Source organism: Monopterus albus, unplaced genomic scaffold (assembly GCF_001952655.1).
Source record: "Monopterus albus unplaced genomic scaffold, M_albus_1.0 scaffold67.1, whole genome shotgun sequence".
Taxonomy (NCBI): Eukaryota; Metazoa; Chordata; class Actinopteri; order Synbranchiformes; family Synbranchidae; genus Monopterus; species Monopterus albus.
In genome coordinates, this window is record NW_018127947.1 from 2,374,125 (window position 1) to 2,393,668 (window position 19,544).

General features: G+C 43.7%; 1 protein-coding gene across 1 annotated transcript in view; it reads left to right on the forward strand.

The window, feature by feature from the left end:
* grid1b (glutamate receptor, ionotropic, delta 1b) overlaps positions 1-19,544 on the forward strand; it is a 437,638-nt gene that overhangs the window by 347,467 nt on the left and 70,627 nt on the right.

The window sequence follows — 19,544 nt, forward strand, 5'->3', positions numbered from 1 at the left end:
CATCACTGGCGGGGACGAAGCAGCCTACAGGAGGGAGGTGGCCGGTCTGGTGTCATGGTGCAAGGACAATAATCTCAGCCTCAACATGGACAAGACCACTTAAAAAAACAGGCGAAAGTGCAGGACCTCTAGACTGAAAAACTCTTTCTTTCCCTCTGCCATCAGATCCCTAAATGGCTGACAGGAGTTTATTACCAGGAAATACGTCATGTACTGACATACTGACGACCTGTACTGTCTACATTCTCAGTTTGCACATGCATAATTGCAGATTCACTGTTGACTACTGCACATACAGCTCCCATGTAGCATACATTTTCTTATTATATATTTTTATTATATCTCTTCATTTGCTGCTTAAAGTGCCTTAGATTTTGTGTTACCTATTCATTATCTACTTTATATTTCATTTGTATTGTGTGGCATTCATGTGGACGGCAAAGTACAAATTTCGTTGTACAGGGAAACACGATTCCGTACTGTGCATATGACAATAAACACTTTGACTTTGTACTCAGTTCCCCTTTTAATTAATGTGTTCTAATTCGTGCAGTGACCAAGTCCCAGAATGCCTTGCAACATCACTCTGCTGTTTGTACTGTATGCAAGTGGAGAGAGTAAATAGCACCACTGTAGGTGTTTTTTCCAGCAGAGAGACAGATTGGAGAGTGATGCCCAGTTGGCACCCAGTTGGTGTCCAGTTACTGAAACTCTTTGTGCCATCAGACTCAAGTGGACCTGCTGGAAAAGTCTAGATGTGACACATTTAGTCTGTTATCCACAGAAACACCCAGTAAATGAATGAAGCCTAAAGGGCAGCACCACTGTGTGGCTCCACTTTGCCTCACATTTTCTCTTGTTTGTCTAAGCACAAACATTAAGTTTCAGCTGAATACAATAAGAAAAAGTTTGACAGTTACTGTTTTGGAAGATGATGATTTATAGCCCAAAGTGAATTCTGCTGTGGCCTTCTCCACATTGCAGCCTATTCATTTTATTGCCTCCTTAAAGAAAGAACACACTGTGGTTTTATGTGTTGGAAGCTGCTCTCTCTCTCTCTCACTCACTCACACACACACAGGCTTCCTGCTCAGAGCTGCTATATATTTTCCCCAAAACATGATAATTAGAGCACAAGCTGCTCCACAGAAGCAGAGACAGGTGGAAGAACAAGCTAGTTCTGTGGGTCTATGGGTTTAATAGAGGCAGAGTGAAGTGTTTCAATTTTAGACTGGATTTACAAACGGTACACTGCATGATGTGTAGTGCACCTTTAACATATAATTACCATAAATCCACAGATGACTGCTGATCAGGATCAGAATCAACTTTATTGGCCAGGTGTGACGGACACATGAGGAATTTGACTCAGGTACATCGGCTCTCAATGTGCAAACAGTAAACCAGCATAAGGCTGTGTAATATAACAAAATAGCAGTATTAACATCAACAACCAGTGCAAGCAAAAAAAAGAAAAAGCAGTATAAACAGACAGTAAACAATGCAGACAACAAAGGAATGTTCATTGAAATGAGATAAATTGGGATAAAACAGAGTACTTAAGAACTAGAGCCCTGTACAAGTCTCTATAATCTGTACGAAGTATATTTACAGCTATTGCACTGAGGGTTATTGTCCATTCATACTGTCATGGGTTAAGTGTTCATCAGAGCGACAGCCCTGGGGAAGAAACTGTCCCTGTGCCTGGTTTTCTTAGTGCACAGTGACCTGTAACGCCATCCAGAGGGGAGGAGTTCAAACAGATAGTAGGGTTGCTAATAAAGGCTGGATGAAAGAACATCATCAGCGGGTGAAGTTATCAGCAGAATCATGACCGGCATGTCCATTTCCACAGCACTACCTATGACTGTTATAACACAGAGTATTCAGTAAATAGCATGCTACTATTCAATCCTCATTGACTGTTCGTATCTGTGATATTTAAGTTTGCCAGTGATCCGCCCAGCTGGGAAATCAGAGAGCATGTATTTTTTTATGTTGGCTGTTTAGTTAATCCTGCGTGGGTTAGGCTAATGTTTGGAATGACAGATATAAAAGCTGACAAATTGCAGCTGGGGCTGATAGGAATGCCATTAATGTTTCTGGTATTTGTCCTTTATCCAGTGTTGAGCTGCTGGTGGCACTCGATGAAAATTCAGGAGTTCACTAGAAATAAAAAATGGTTTGGGAGCAAATTGGTATCAGAATTTGGTTTCCAGACTTTTACCTGTTGATAACTAGAGTAGTAACAGTCTAGTGTGATGATGTTGAATTTTTCTCTCCCATTCACATGTACACTTCCTCAGACGATGTAATGGACTTTCGTCATCCTCTACAGATCCTATTATTGTGCAATGAGACACCTTTACCTCCTCTTAAAAATGGGACACTTCAGTCCCTCTTCAATCTGTCTCCATCCTCTGTTGCTCGTCCCTTTCACTCACCTGCGCCATCCCTCTTGTGAGCAGTTATAATAGGATGGTGGGATGAGTGACAGCCATGGACAATAGACAGAGAGAGGATGAGCAGAGAGTACTAGAGAAGATCTCAGGCAGCATCCCAGGCCTTAACACTTTGCTTCCTGTCCGTGTGTGTCAGTGCCATGTACTCGGCTCCGGTGTGAACACCGCTGAGCTTCTAAACTGCCGCACATGCACAGATGTAACTGAAATGTGAGCCACGTGCGCACAAGAATAACAACCAGGTCATGTGTGTGATGGTCAAATGGCCCAGTTTCCTCCCAAACCGCTGGGTTATGATACTGTATGTTCCTTCCAGTTTGGCCTGATCAGAAGCTTCTACATAAATGTCCACCACATGGGGAAACATCCTGGTCTCGCCACTGGCCCCATCGCTATCATTGTTCTCCTCCACATTTATTGTTAGCGGTCTGTGAGGGGCCGATGCCGAATGATGACGACTGTATGTGCAGAGGAGGAGATGTTAAAACGACCACATTGATTCTAATCTGACCGTTCGGACAACGCTTGCACAGTCAGAGGTCGGAGAGGAGGAGAGGAATCAAATCTAGGAGCACATATGGTCCTGGAATGATGAAGAGGCAGAGAGAGCGGTGGGTGGGGAGTCCTTTGTCTTGGTGCAGAATATAGCATTGACCACTGAAGGCTATTATAGCCACTAATATGAAGAAATAGCAGCATGTTGAGAAAAGCTATATGTTCTCTGTCTGCCTCTTCATATAGGGAGAACTTAGTGTAGAGTACATATCAGCCCTTAGATAGCCTGTCAGAGAAAACCTCATAAAATTTATTACAGGGAGAAAATTGAAAGTAAGAGCTGACCAGAGGAAAGCCAGTTTTTTTTAGTGACTTATCATTAGAAAAGAAGTCAATATCAGCCAGGTATGAAGTAACAAACCCTTGACTTACTCTGATGCAGTGCAGGTGGCTCCCAGTAAAATCAATAGAAGTAGCCCTGCAGGAGCGTCAGGCTGAGGGGTGGCTTCATTGTTGTGGCCACGGTCAGAAATGTAGGTCACATGATGCCCTCTGGTCATTACAAAAGGAACTGATGTCAAATGCTTTATCCTGAACTTCACATGGCTCTTTGTCCTCCTGTTTCATTAGCTGGCAAAAAGTGCAGTGGTGGTGTATGCACAGTCGGAGCAAACCAGGCTGAGGAGATCAGGCTAATTACAAGTAATGAGCTACGTGGGTTGTCTTTCTGCCAGCCATGGTGGCTGCTGATATCGTGCATCAGTCAGGTCGGTTTCATTTAGTCCAGTGTCACAAATCACAAATTTTGTCTCAAGGGGATATCTGTACAACATACGGCACCCACAGCTTTTAAACTCTCGATCTGGATCATGGAAAACTTCCTAAAATCCCTTTCAGGGAAAAAAATGGACAGACCTTCAGGAAGAGAAGGAGACAGACTCTTCCTGATGAGTGGACAAAGTGAGGCAGAGTATTGGAAGCCACCCTTCTTCTGCCTTGTCAAAATCTGGCTCCTACACTGCCCACAGTGCAAACCGGAGGCTGCACCGCTGCCAGCCTCCGATCGCCTGCTGTCTTCTCTAATGAAACCCCTCTCCATAACAACTCTGCATGTCCTACCTATAAAGAGCCATACGGCAGCCACCTTCCTTGTCTTTGTCACAGATGTCACTTTGTGTGGCACCTCTCGGGTGTAAAGACAAGTCGGTTCTCAGAGCTGTGTGATCAGAGAGGGAAGGGTATTTCAGGGTTGCGTCTCCTCCCCCTGCACAATTCAAAAATGAAGGTGTTACTGATAAAAGATGCTAAATACAGACAAGCTATAAGAGCACCATCAGCACATTGTCTGAGGAACATGCGTATTGTAATCAGAGAGTAGAGACGGCGTGGGTGGAACATTTTATTCAATCACAAGTCAGAAGTTAATAAACAAACGTTTGATCTTGGGTTGAACTCCTCAAACAGCCAAGAAACTGTGAAAGCACACGTCTAACAGATGCCCTGGAGAAACAGCAGACTGGTTTTACTAGTCAGGTCCCAGTGTGGAAGCATAGCTCTGAGTGAATGTACAGTAAGAGGTTACAGCGTGCACAGTTTTCACATTTATCAATGTGTACTACTCGGGCTGTTTACCAAAGGACCATTGTGTGAGATTTCAGATGTCTGCCAGCCAGTCCCTGATTTGATATAAAGATCCACCTGCAGGAGCCTCGACAGTGAGGAACCCGCCACAGGTCCCGTCACATCGTGGGTGTTTGGACAGTCCCACACAGAAGTCGACAAACATGAGAGAAATGTGCTGAAATCTTTCATCTTCCATCCAAAACGCCGGTCACACGATTGATAGCCGACTGAGCTTTGGCAGCCTGCATGACAGTAGAACTACAAACCAACCACGATATGATGCAGAAATCAGTGACTGTCAGATGCTGCAGGCTGTTTTCAAGTAACATTCTTTAAGACGGTGTCGGCAAGCCTTCAGTGTTTATGTCTTTCTCTTGTAGTGCTGCTCTGTAAGTAGCTTTTGAAAACTGAAGGCTAACCCAACATGAACCTGTCAGCCAGGTCCTCTTCCTGTGGAGAAACGGGGAACTTGATTTGTTGATTTAGCTGCGCTGGTTTCTTGCTGTGCTCTGAGTTCTGGCTCTCTCTTGTGGTCTTTTCACCTCACAGTCTCTGAACCCTCCTGAGATAAACCAGGCAGCTGTGGGCTGTTTGCTTTGCCTGGATGTGAAACTGTCAAACAGTGTGAGGTTAAAAAAAGACAAGGCTCAACATAGAATGTTTCACCTTACGGTTCTTGTTTTTCACCTTTACAAGGTGTGAAACTTGCAGCTCACAAGTGCTTCGCAGATTTTATTTAGATTTGTTATACTTTGTCGTACAAGCGCACGCTGTTTTTCTGCTGAGATGAGACGATACTGAGCACCACAGTCCAGCCTGGACTCACTCTGATCAAACATCTCGCCAGCACAAACATCTGTTTCTCATGCATTTATTGCCTGCAGAATAGACTACTGTAATGGTCAGGCCTTCATCAAAAAACCGTTAAACAGCATTTTAACTAAAACTGAGAGAACTGAGCACATCATTTTGTTTTCAAGTCTTTCTTTTAGAACTGGTTTTAGTATATGAGTCACTCAGTGGCCTGGGACTGCAGCATCTGTCCCTTCATTTTAAAGAATACAAACCTAAAAGGTTTTTAAGATCTCTGAACACCAGTCTGCTGGTCAGAACTGAACAAGGTGAACAAAGATGGAACCAGCTGCCGGAGGAAATAAAATCTGCAAACACTTTAACAGTTTTTAAATCTAAACTGAAAACACTGCTGTTTCGCTGATTTTACTGCCTTATGGTTGTTTTCTCTCTGTCCTGTATGTAAAGCACCCCGAGTCCCCGTTAGCCTGGAAATGAGTGCTATAGAAATAAAGCTGAGTTGAGTGGAATCAGACGTTTTGCCAACAAATGTGTCTGACTAGATGGAGGATTATTTTTGCTAAATATTTGCTTTCATGATGCCATCGTTGAGTTTGCGAGCACAGAAGGATTAGTTGGTTTTTGTACAGAACATCAGTTTCTCGATTCATTTCACAAACTGTATTTTGGTGAATCTGCTGAGCACCAATCAATAGGAACTCTGAGACGATCTATGATCTTGATTGCATCTTTCATCTCACATCTGAACACGTCTTCCGTTCCTCTCTGGCTGCTGCTGCTGAGCTACCAGCAATCTCTCGTTTCTGCACAGTGTTGGTTTCCGGCAGAAGTTCAAGCAGTTGTTTGTTTCTCAGAGGTGTAGGCTGCAGTGGATGAGGTGCTGTACTGGCACAGCTCCCACAGAGCGAGGTGTGCACACCCTCAGGACTGAGCTCGTCTCAGTTCAGTCACAGTATTATTTTAGGCTTCATTCAAAATGCAGTATGTGGGCTTTAGTCTTCAACCTCACTGGAGTTCAATTTGAATATGAAGGCAGCATGGTTGAGAGTCGCACCTTGTGTGGACCGAGCTCCTTGTTGGCTTGGTGTTGGCAGCACACCAACAAGTCCCCCGACCTGTACGAACCACACGGCTGTTTGTCCTTTCCCTCTCATAGAGCACATCATTAAATAGCACTCCTACGGGTCCTGGGAGAAATTGCATGGGCTTTGTGCTTCATGGTCAGATAAAAACAAAATGAAATAAGAATAAATCAGGAGCAACAAACAAGTAACACTAAAACTAAACAGGACAGTGTTAACACACTGTAGGAACTGCAGCCAGAGAAACATGCAACCTGAGTTTAAAGTCAGAGTGAAACAGCTGCTACAGCGTCTTTAAACCCTCTAATGTGACAGCTTTCCAATAAAACAGAATATGTAGATGGAGGGGGATTTCACTGGATTACAAAAACATGCACGGCTAAGCAGGCACGAGTCTCTGCAGTATGGTTGTGATATGGAGCTGAAGAGGACCAGTCACCTCCAGCCATACCTCCCTCACCAACTGTGCTCAGGATGACAAGGACAAGTGAGAAATGAGTTCATCAGGAAAAAAGTGAATTTAAAGATTTGAATTTTAGTTGGATAAAAACTGAAAATCACCTTTGACCCAGAGCATTGCTCTGTTCTGCTGCTCCAGCTGCAGCTTCATGCAGTGGGAGGGGTTAACTGGTCTCCCACTCCCAGTTTATCAGGTGTGTGCCCCTGAGTTCAAGAGAGGTTGCTACTACTTTTTTTATTTCACCAGGTCTCTTTTGTTTGTGGCCACAGTAGAAACAAGTTTCTCATGTCAGCATCCAGCAGCCCCATGATGCTCGATGTGCAGTGGTGTCTGTGTCCACCTGCGAAGCCAAGTCCTGTTCATTGGTTTCTGACTGCGTGTGTTTGCTGAGCAGACAGCTGCTTCCTGCTGCAGCCCAGAGCCATGCCGTGAGAGGGCATCACTACAGGAAAGGTATGGTTCTGTTGGGAATTCTCTGGAGGCCCATCGCTACCACAGACACTTTTCACACTGTCGCACTGTGCTCAGGTTGTCATTTGATGTGCCGAGTATAGCTGCTGCGTCTATTTAAATTCCATCACCCTCACTGAACATGTCTGTCACATGAGTCTTCTGTAAATACTGACCTGACACATCGCTGAGTGACAGATCTGTCAAAAGCTGCTAATTGGTGAGCAGCCTAATCTGACTCTCCTTTGGACTGCAGAGGCGTTTTTAACCTGTGAAAAATCATTAGTGGAGTCATTTTCCTCTGTTTGTTACAGCACATAATGATTTTATGCAGTTTGTTGATGGATTAGAAATGTATTCATAAGCAGGACAACACGCAGCCAATACATCATCTGGTCATTGTACTGTCAGTATCATTTTGTACTGTGACAAATCATGATGAGAAGCATCAAGTGTCTGAGAGTCTCATTTGTGTATCACAGAAGACAGGTGGGGTATTTAGGGTAATTTGGATTGTTAGGGTAATGGTAGCTACTTATGGTGAGAAGCAGTATAAGAAATTTATAAGAGTATGAGTGAAATTACCTGGTTTTGTGGCTATAGACCTTCATCTTCCTCTTCTAACTCACCGAGATTCACCGTCTTCACGACCACAAGACGTTTCCTTGTGTCTCATTCTCACATTTTATTGCCTTTTGGAAAACGAAGTGCGAGAAAATGTCCTAGAGGACCTTTACGTTCAGTCTATTCCCGAGAGGAGGACTACCTGTCTGTCTTTACACTCCTCCCCCACACACTCTCTCACATACATCCACACACATACTCTTCAAACTGAAGTCACGACGTATTCGTCAATTCTATCTGTACAACAATTAAAGACACTTTTCCTCTGAAGAACATGCCTGATTAAATGTTATCAAGGCTGACTTTGTGGAGAAAGACCAGTGAGGACATTGAGGTGTGTGCAAACACACTAATGCCTTTATGGTTGTGGTGGTGCAACCAGCCAGTCGGTGCTCTGATGGTTACTCTGTGGTAAACTTTGGTAAAAGTTTGTTGACACCCATTCGCACAGTGACTTTGTGTGCAGCATTCAGGGTACAGAGGTGGGAGGCATTGCAACTTGGGTTGTATTTTGATGGAAGTTGCGTCTCCTGGCTCTTCTGCACAGAAAGCATGTCCGCCACCTTTTCAACTCCCCGTCTCATATGCGTCCGATACGATCAGTTCAGCGGTCTCCACTGGTAACAGCTCCCATTTTTCGCTGCTGTACAAGACCTGGAGTGCATTTTTATGCTCCAAGATTATTTTCAGCATCTGCTGGAGTTTTTGATTCATTCAACAAATTGAAACTTTGCAGGGATTGTGCAGAATAAAACTTACAAATGTAAAGAGATGACTTTAATAAAACACTTTCCAACCTGTAGATTGAATTGACCTCTAACATAACAGCTGTGTGGTGCTGCTTTATCAGGTGACCTGGTAGTCCAGTTGAGGTTGTAGTTAGTGGTGTTGCTGTACTGGACATTATATTCATAAGTGTTACTAAGGTTCTGCTGCCCTCATGTATGTGAACGGACAGAGCAGAAACTTAGAAACACGTATGAGCTCGACCAAGCTAAAGTCACGGCAGAGCTGTTGTGACACCTGTGCCTATCACATCCCACGATAATCATCCACTGCACTTTAATCAAAGGATCGAGCAGAGCATAGTTTTGTGTTTTGCGTTTGAAATGAAGCAGCTGGTCTGATGGCAGGAGTTTGATTGGATTGCTTCACCTCCCCAGTGCTGCCATGTCAAATCCTCACAGTGCTCTAGTGTTTTGTAATTTAGGTGAACTGACTCGAGTAGCTCAACACACCACCGTGACTCTTTGACCAGCATCTTGCAGTACTGAGACATGACACCTCATTCTCAGCTCTCTTACATGAACTGTTATCTTTTGAAGAGCTGCTCTTAGTGCAGTTTTCATGGGCTTCGGCGCCCAGGGAGGATGAGGGGGGCTCTTTTTTTTGTTTTTGTTTCTTTTACTGTCTGACAAAGCAGGCAGGAAGTATCTTGACAGGTCGTTTTGACCTCCAGTCATTCCTGGATCCACGATGGCCTGGATGGAGGTCATGGTGGTGTTGTTAAAAGCAGCACTTTCTGAAGTACTGTCACCCTGCAGCTCAGGATGGTGGCGGTGTGCATCTGAGTGTGAGCATATGGACTTACAGGAGGGTAGATCAGAGTAAAACTAAGAACGCCCGCTGGGTTAGTGGATGTTTTTGCGTTTGGTTTTTGTGTGTCTGTCCGTGTCATGTATGTGTTGTTTACTGATAGTGGCCTTTGGGTTCAGCTGGAGTCTGCGGCACAGATGGAGAGCCAGGTAACAAGCTTGACATCAGAGCGCCGTCCAGAGCACGGTGTGAATCCGCACTGTAAAAACTGACGAACAGTGCTGCAATGTTAAGCAGACTGAGGGGCGAGGCTTCTCTCTGTGACTCAAACTAAAGATGTTTTCTACCTGATGTCTTCATTTCTGTATCATGGACTGAACATGTTCTCCTTCCTCCGTCTAACATTAAAGATCTATAAATGAAAGATTCTCTCACTTTGTCATTTTAACCTTAAAAAAAGAACTGATTCATGTTCTGCATATTCAAATTAATCCACATTTGTGAAGCTGTTTGTTGTTGCACAAAACAACTTAGTTTTGGGAAAGAAAACCCCCTGCTAAGAAAAACACTGAGCGTGGGTAGGAGGTGGGAGACACACAGCTGTCCTTTGTTGCCGACCTCCTCCCCACACTGACTGCACCAAAGGTGACTGTCGCTCCTGTCATTACAACAGCAGCTAGAGCTCACACCTCTGCTGGGAGGTGCGGTTAGCATAACTATGGGTGTGATCACCACTTACTAAGGCCATTTAATGGGCTAATAACATTCAGAATGGCTGATATAATTTACATACTCAGTCAAAAGGGCAGCAGTTTTCTTCCACTACCACTTTACTGGCAAGCCGCACAAGTTCTTTCTAAGCTCAGTGTTTCTTATTGACATCCTGGTAACTGATCAGCGGTGGAATCTTAGGAAGCCTGGGAACGGTTTCCTCCAGGTGTTGAAGTACTTGTACAAAGTGAAGCAGAAGACTAACCAGTGCAGCTGGTTGCCCAGTCAGGTGTCCTGAAGTCAATACCACATAATTTATACCCATGTCAGAATTAGGTTCAGTTGTAGGTGGTCGGCGAACAGCATGTCTAAATGGCATCTCCAGTTCATGTGTGTGAACAAGTGCAGTAGGTCATATAGTGAAGTGAGAGCTTCCCCTTCATGCTCAGCTCCTTCATCACAAAATAGGCTGAGCTTCCATCTCCAGCAAAACACGATTGTGTCAGTGTCTTGTCCTGTCAGCCTCAGTTGTTCTCAGATGTTCCCTGATTATTTCAAACTAAAGATTGTCTCCACAGCCCTTCTCAGACAAAGAGTTGTCTGACCTCCACGTCCTCCCTGTGAAGTTAACGCTGGATGCTCTGTACTGTTGACAGTCACATTTCTTTGTTTTTTCATCAGTCGAATTTGCCTCCTCATTTTCTGGTTTCCAGCTTTAGAGCAAAAGTGAAAAAAAATGAACCCGGGGTGAAACCCGTGAGGACGATGCTCACGGGTTTCAGTCTCTTCCATCAACATGGTGTTAAAAGCAGCCTGTCCCTGCTCGCTGTGCTCCCACTGCCTATTAATGCTTGTCAGGTCTGTTAAGTCCAGAGGAGGGGGGGTCTTCTGTAGAATCTAATATAAGCCAGCTAACTCCCTAATCCCCCCAGACTGTGCTCTCACATCCCCTGAGCTCTGCTGAAAGAGGAGCACCCTGAAAACACTCAGGTTTATTAGCTCATTCAGACTGATTTCACTCCAGTCTCCTCTTAAAGTTAAGGCTGCAATTATTCATAATTCTCCTTGTCAACAAGTCCCATGAAAAGACCAAACTCTGTCTGTGTCGTCTGTGCTTTCTGACTTCTCTAGCCCATCTGTACCTCCCAAATATATATGTACTGTATATGTTTCCTGAAACAGCTGCTTGCTCATGTTCTTTTTTTATCAAACTACTGTATTTGTTGGGGACTATTTTCAGCAGCGGATGAATCCACATCTCTAGTATTAGTGGCAGTAGGACAGTGTGTGTGGGGCATAGTCAGAATCAGCCACAGTGTGTGTTCATGGCGATGGAGGAACGTGTCACCGGTGCAGCAGTGTGGTCACTGGTGGGTTTAACTGGACACAGTGGAGCTCTGTGGCTCAGAGGGAGGAGGGATCAGGCCGGGATATACAGACTTAACACAGACGACTGCATTTCTTTTACAGCAGCTTCTTGCTCTGGTACATTTAATAATGGAAGCTAAACAAGTTAACACTCAAAGACGGGCACTATAAATACCAGAAGCAGCTCGTCGCTCAGTAGCCCTGTCTCACTGCTTTTCTTGGCCGATCAAGACCTCAGCTTCATGAGCTGCTGCTGGAATTTTCCATTTGAAAGAAAGAAACAGCAAAGAAACATACTGATATTCATACACTGTGGTGTCCCAGTTTTCTCTAAAGCTGCAGGTTTTGTTGTTTTGAATATTTATGTGCAACCTGTTGGTAGCATTTTGGCTTGAAGGCAAAACAAAAATAAGTGTTCTTCTCCTCACTGTTGGTCGCATAAACAGCAACACGCCCGGTTTGCAGATGTTAAGGAATGGCATGTGTGCAGAGAATTAGCATCTGAGGCGTATCTGGTTGTTTATTTGTGAGCAGTACAGAAGGTTAGGTTTTCTAGGTTTTCTTCATGATAGTTTAGTGAAAACATTTAACACAAGCTTTAAAAACCTGGAGCAGACGGTGCAATGACTGTTAATGCAGCGCAGCAGCTGTCATGGACAGCGAGTACAGACTCAGAGAAAATGCTTTCTTAATCCTAATGATCTTCAGCTTATTTAATTAGCCTACCAACCTCATGCGTGGTGCTATTTATAATGCAGAAGAGGCTCTGATTTGATAATAAGATGCTGGTGTGATGTGTCAAAGCTGCAAATAAATACAGAGTGTGTGTGGGTTCTGAAATAAAAGCGTAATTAACAGAGTCAGAAGAGGGGTCAGTGCACTCTGACGAACACCGATCAAAAGGTTTGGATTGATGGGTGCTAAAAAGAAGTGCCGTTCTTTTGTGTGTATTTCAAAGCCAGTGCAGGGGTTTGTTGACAGACAGGGATACTGATTTGAAAAGAAATTTCACAGTAGAAGAGAGTGTTACACTGGTGCAGACTGACTTCAGGCTGTGCTGATGCAATCAGTTTTTATTACTCCTGTTTATTTATTTATACCTTTAACTGGTTTTGACTGGTTCTTGGTGTACCTGTTCAGTCTGGAACTCCGATGGATATTGATGTCTATTTATGAATTATTTTTCACTTTTCTACTACAACGCCAATTTCAAAACGTCGGGACGCTGTGTATATTGTAAATAAAAACTGAATGAAATGATTTGGAAATCTTTTCAAACTCATATTTAATTGAAAATAGCACAAAGACATATCAGATGTTGAAACTGTGAAATTTAATTGTTTTTTGAAGAAATTCTGCTCTTTGTAAAGATATTTCAAAGAAGTTGGGACAGGTTTCCCACTGTGTTGCATCAGCTCTTCTTCTTTTTATTTTTATTTTACCTTCATTTTACCAGGAAGTCCCACTGAGATCAAGATTGTTTTTTCAAGGGAGACCTTCTAACAGCACTGCAAGCATTTGGGAATGGAGGCAAGCAGTTGCTTTAGTTTTGAATGAGAAAAGTTTTTGTATTTGTGTTTGATGCAGGATTTCAGCTGCTCAACTGTTTGGGCCTCCTTTGTCGTATTTCTCACTTCATAATGCACCAAATGTTTTCACTGAGTGATAGACCTGGACTGCCGGCAGGCCAGTTTAGCTCCCAGATTCTGTTTTGGCCTTGTTTCATTGAAATAAACAAGGCCTTCACTGAAAAAGCCTTCTGGATGGCACCATGTGTGGCTCCAAACCCTGTTCGGTGTTGATGGTGCAGGTCTCCCAGCATGTGTACTAATACTCCCCCTGCCATCACTGATGCTGGCTTTTGAACATGGATAACAAATCAGTTGGCCCCTCTCCGGTTTAGTCGGGGGGACACAACATCCATGATTTCCACAAAGAATTTCATATTGGCTGCTCAGACCATGGGACCGTTTCCACCTGGTCCATCTTAAAGGAGCTCGAAGCCCAGGGAAGGTGGGTGGATCCTGTTTATATATAGCTTTTTCTTTACAAGGTAGAGTTGTAACATACATGTGTGGATGCAGCGATGAATTGACAGTGGTTTTCAGAGATGTTGGAGTACTATCACTAGAGAATCATGTCTGATTTTAACGCAGTGTCGCCTGAGGGCCAGAAGATCACGGCCATTCAATATCAGTTTTCAACCTTGTCCCTGGCTTTCAGAGATTTCTCTGGATTCTCTGAATCTTTTAATGACATTCTGTACTGTAGGTAATAAAAACTGCAACATCTTTGCAGTTTTGCACTGAGAAACTTGATTCTTACCCTGGCAAACTGTTTGTAACATAGTGGTGAACCTCACCCCAGCCATACTGCTGACTTGGCCTCTCTTCTCATACCCAGCCATGATGCTGACCTGTAACCTCAGCAGTGAGTGGTTCTAGAAGGTGTTTTTTTGTTTTTTTTAAGCAATTCATATCTTTCCTTGCCCCATCCCAACTTTTTTGGAACATGATGCACATTCAGAATTCAGAATAGTTCAAGTTCAAAGTGTTTATTTGTCATATGCATAGTTAGGAAACATGTTTCCCTGTACAATGAAATTCTTACTTTGCTGTCCACATGAATGCCTCAAAATACAAATAAAATATAAAGTAGATAAATAAGTAACACAAAATCTAAGGCACTTTAAGCAGCAAATGGAGAAATATAATACAAAATATAAGAATGTAATAAGAGAATGTATGCTGTATAGGAGCAGCATGTCTAGCAGTCAACAGTCAATGTGCAATTATGCATGTGCAAACTGAGAATGCAAACGGTACAGGTCGACAGTACATGACGTATTTCCTGGTAATAAACTCCTCAGCTGTTTAGGAGTCTGATGGCAGAGGGAAAGAAAGAGTTTTTCAGTCTAGTGGTCCTGCATTTCACACTTCTGAACCTCCAACCGGAGGGTAGGGGTATGAACAGTCCATGCTGGGGGTGGGTGGGGTCTTTGAGGATGGAGGCAGCTTTCCTATGCACCCTTCGGTGATAAATGCTCTGCAGAGAGGGCAGTGGAGTCCTGGTGATCTTCTCTGCAGTCTTTACCACTCTCTGCAGGCGCTTGCGGTCCATCCCCGAAGCAGCAGTGTGATCGCTTCAATGTACAGAATGTGTTTGTAGCTGAATCGCTGAGTCTGAAACTCTGTCAGAAAGCCAAGTCTCGGTGAGAACTAGAGCACAGCATCCTCTGATTTCCCATTGTGTTGTAATCCTAGCTCTTAGCTCGTCCAGTTTGTTTTCTAGAGACTGTATGTTAGCTAGGAAGAGGCTGGGTAATGGCGGTCGGGGAGTGCGAGCTTTTAGCCTAGTATGGAGTCCCCCTCGCCTGCCCCATTTGCATCTCCGTCTCCGGGTCGCTCTCCTGATTTCAGCCTGCTCACTTGTGCCTGGTGCCCCGGGGGCTCCTTGAGGGCGATGGTGGCTATCCTCACCATTGTTGTTGTTGTTGTTGTTGTCGCCAGAGCGGACAGTGGGTTGTAGCTCTGGTGGTATGAAACCAGTAAATTCCCAGTGGCTTTGTGAGTTGGCGGTATCCAGCAATGCCTGTCTGTTGTATGTAAGCAGTGCATGACATTTGTGCACTGCAGAAAAAGCAAAAAACACACAAAAAAGAAGAAAACAAAGAAAAAGCCGGCATTCAAGAGTGGAATGCGCAAACACGTTCGCCTCGGTGGGCACCATGTTTTACAAATATATAGACTTATTTAAACCAAAGTATATTAATTTGAACATTAAACATCTTTGTACTGTTACCAAATGAATATGGAGTAAAAGGGGTTTTCAAAACATTTCACTGTTTACAATTTACACAGTGCTCCAGCTTTTGTGGAAATGGGGTTGTGCACATTTTCCTTTTTTTCTTAACTTGTATATAGCAAATGAGTCTAATCACTTCCAAACTGCATAGGCATTTCTGGGAAATAAAATGAACAACTAAATACCAGGTATTTTTTAGAAAATTATGAGGAAATGTTCCAAGAAATTAGCTGGAGGACACAAATGTCAGGCAACAGAGCTGATGAGCAGCAAACAGCAGCAGAGCTTCACATCCCTCAGTGTTTTCAGCTGTTAACATACTGACGATGTCGCCTACAGTGACAAGTGTCTCTGCTCTTGACTCTGTTCCGTCTTCATTCTTCAGCCAGATGAAGTGATCAAAAGGCCTGACCCAAGTACTGTCATGCATGAGAGGGGGAAGATAAAAAGCTAACTGTCTCCAGTCGAGAGGACGCTGCTCCTCGGGCCCGATGTCTACATGATTTCCTCTGTCGTCTGGTTCTCTGCTCTCACTCGTACCAAGCTTCTCACACATTTGTGTAGCTGTCTGTCATGTGAGTCAGCCTTCATCATCCTCATCCTCCCGCTTGTCCCCGTGGGGCCGAGTACTGCAACATGAAGGGTCGTGGTGATGTTTTGCCCTCATCAGATGACGCAGTGAGCAGCCATGCTGCAGCTCGCGTGACATTGGCTTTGAGGTACAACTTGGTTTTTGCCCCAAAGATGGAGACACTGGTCTGTTGGTTCGTCCAACACTCTGACCCCAGATATCTTCGCAACCAACAGGAAGTCTGGTTTGGGTGACTGCGTCCTCCAGATGTCCTCACCTTGTCACCTTGTCAGCAGTGCCACTGTAGTATCCAGTTCTCCCACTGACAAACACAACAAAGAGCTTGATTTCCCTGACTTTTGCAACAGATATTTGTAATCTTTTGACCTTGTGGTCAAAATGTCCACATCTGTAAAAAAAAAAAAAAAACCAAAAAAAACAAAACAAATACATAAAAAAGTAGTATTTATCCGAATACCAGATTTATTCCCCAGAGCATGAACCCTTTCCATGAACTGTCTCTTTCACAAATATAAAAGTACCCAAATGTCAACTTTCTACACAACATTACTATGAAACTGCCCGATGGCTGCTCCTCACGGTATGTTTCTAGTGACCCCATGATCTTTTGACCAGCACCACCCTCAGGACGCTCCTTGATCTCCTCGCATCTTTTCCACTCATGTTACATGGGCAGGGTTCAAGAAGAAGACACAAATGAGGGAAACATGGCTGCATATGACAGACTTGGGATGTATTCGTGGATGAAAACAATGCATTATTTGATTTTCGATGGTCATGTCGGTCCATAAAAGACTTTTGTAAATGATGCTTGTGTGTTCTCCCTCATGGCTCCAGCAGCCTCCTTGCTCCTCAGAGCAGGAATAGGAGCTCTGAGAGGCACTTCAAGATGGCGGACCGGAACGACGCCTGGGTCGATTGAGGGCCAAGGAACAGTCAAATAAGGGAATCTGTCTGTGAGACCAGGCTTTAGAGACGTCTCCCTGTTGTTCAGGATCCGGTCTCACTGGTCCACGGCAGCGTGTGTTGCTGCTTTCTCCAATGATGCTGTTCGGCCTGTTCACAGTCTAACGTTCAGCCATCATATTCTGTTTGATTCACCTGGCAACTCTGAAATGTGCCTTGTGTTTATGAAATCACCTCACATTCACTGTAACAAACAAAATTCTGTTGGCGACAAACGTTCTCAGCCCTGAACAAAGAACACTTCCTGCTGGAAATGTCATCATCAACTTGCAGACATAACGAATAGTTTGAATGCTGTATTTAATATTAGGAGAGTTTGCTGGGAATAGAAAGGTCATTATGTTCTAGTTCCTACATTGTGCATTAATACTGCGCCATACGTTTTTACTCCCTTATTTACTTTGCAGCCTTCAGCTTTACCGACACTGGCCATTAAAAGCTACAATATACTCTGTATGTTTTACCTCGAGAGCTGACATGTAATTATTAGAGATGCCAGTGTCCATGTCCACAGTAGAAAGTGAATCAGAATACAATGCAGCTGTGCGATAGGGTGGATTTTAGATGATAGAGCGGGTCATGACAAAGCATCAGGCAGGAATAACAGAGAAGAGATGGAAGGATAAACTGTTAGTCTGCCTGCTGCCTCAGTGAGCCGTGTTCAAGTGTGTGTGAGAGATAATACGTAGAGTCTATCCAGGCCCAGTAAAGGTTATGGTGACAGCTGTAGTATTTCCAAGTAGGAGATGTCATGTGAAGTGTGCTATAAGAGCAGCATCGTGGCCTTTTCTATAGGTTAACCTGATCGCTGAGACACACACACACACACACACAGATGTAAAAATCTCATCTTTAAATTTAGTCTAATTAAACTGCCTGGTTGTTTTTATCTTTAGAGGTACAGTCAGATGTTTGTGTCCCCTCGAGCTTTGTGACTTCTCAGATAATTTGTGTGGAGGTAAATGAGGACCTGTTAGAAAACATCTGGCAGTCTGAGCCCTGAGGTCAGGGACCAGGATGTGACTCAGCGTGATGTTTTTGTGTAGGCGGTTGAACATTCATGGCAGCATTTTGCGTGTGTGCTTGGAAGGTTGTTTTTTTTTAGACTGTGTAATATGTATTTGTTCAGTGATAAACTCTTCAGGGCACCAGTACACTCCATCAGAAGTGTTTGCCGGATGTTTGAATCCCCTCCCCTCACACCATCCCAACAGCAGATTTGGGGGGTTTTGATCATTTGTGTAACGCTGCCTCCGATTTTTCATTCAGCATGTTTCTTCTCTGGTATCAGGGTGTATTGTAATGCGTGAGTGCGGGTGTGTGTATGTTCCATGATGCTCTGCTTCAGATGCTCTGTTCTGTCTTTATCTTATTGTTTTAAATAATTATTTTGTCTTTCAGAGAGTTTAGATAATTAGATAATTACAACTAAGCTGCTGGTGCTTACATGGAGGCGCAGAGGATAATGGCACCCACATATACTCTCATCATATGTTGACATGCATGACTATGTAGGCACACACACTCGTGCACACATGTCCCTGAAACTCCCACCACTGTTACTGGAACAGACGACTCAGTATAGTGTATAATGATCATATGACAAACTGCTGCCTACTCTGGTTCCTTCTTGCCTCTGGAATTAGAAACTCATGACAAAGCTTCAGTAGCTTCTGACTGTTGCAGCCCAATGGTAACTGCAGCCGCAACATGTGGGTGTCATCATTATAACTGTTTTGGTAAATGGATAGTACTGTATATTGACAGGCGGATGTACTTTGAAGCACTAGGAGTTACTGGATTTGAGTACATTTGGTGTTTAGTAACATCATCAAGTATTGTTCAACATTTTGGAAAAGACACTATCTTGCTTACTTGCTAAGAGTAAATGAGAAAACCGACACCACTCTCATGTCTTGGCGCTTAGTCTAGAAGCTGGATTCTGCAGTCAATTAGCTTAGCTTAGCATAGGACTAGCTCTGTGCAGGGTCCAGTACATACCAGCAGTACCTTAAGCTATGTGCTGTAGTTGCTCCTTGTTTAGGAATTTAAGGACACTTTAAAGAAAACATCAGCTACGTTACTTTTTAAAGAGTGATTGTGTTTTTTAAAATCATAAGATTTCATATTAGTTATGATACTTCCTAATGTTCACGATTTCTTTCTATCCCTGTGGATAATAAAACATGAAATCTCTACTAAACCTGTCACCCCTGTGCAGAACTTGCCCAGCTGTGCTCCTCTCTGCTTGGTTATCCTCTGCAGGATGCTGCATGTTATTAGGATTATCACACGGTGGCTCAGGACCAGATGAGCGCCGGCTGCTTTGATAAGTGCACATTGCTCTCTCTGAAAAGCTTTCATTTGTCAACACTGTGGTAAAATAGCCTGTCGTGGAAGCAGAGGCTTAGTTGTTTTTGGGTGGTGAACTTTTCAAAGCAGCACAAAGACGACACGAGAACAAAGGCAGACAAAGCTCGGTGACGGGCCACGCAGGAAGATCTTAAAGCACGGCCAAATGTTACATTCAGTGTGTGATTAAATTAGCTTTAGCCAGT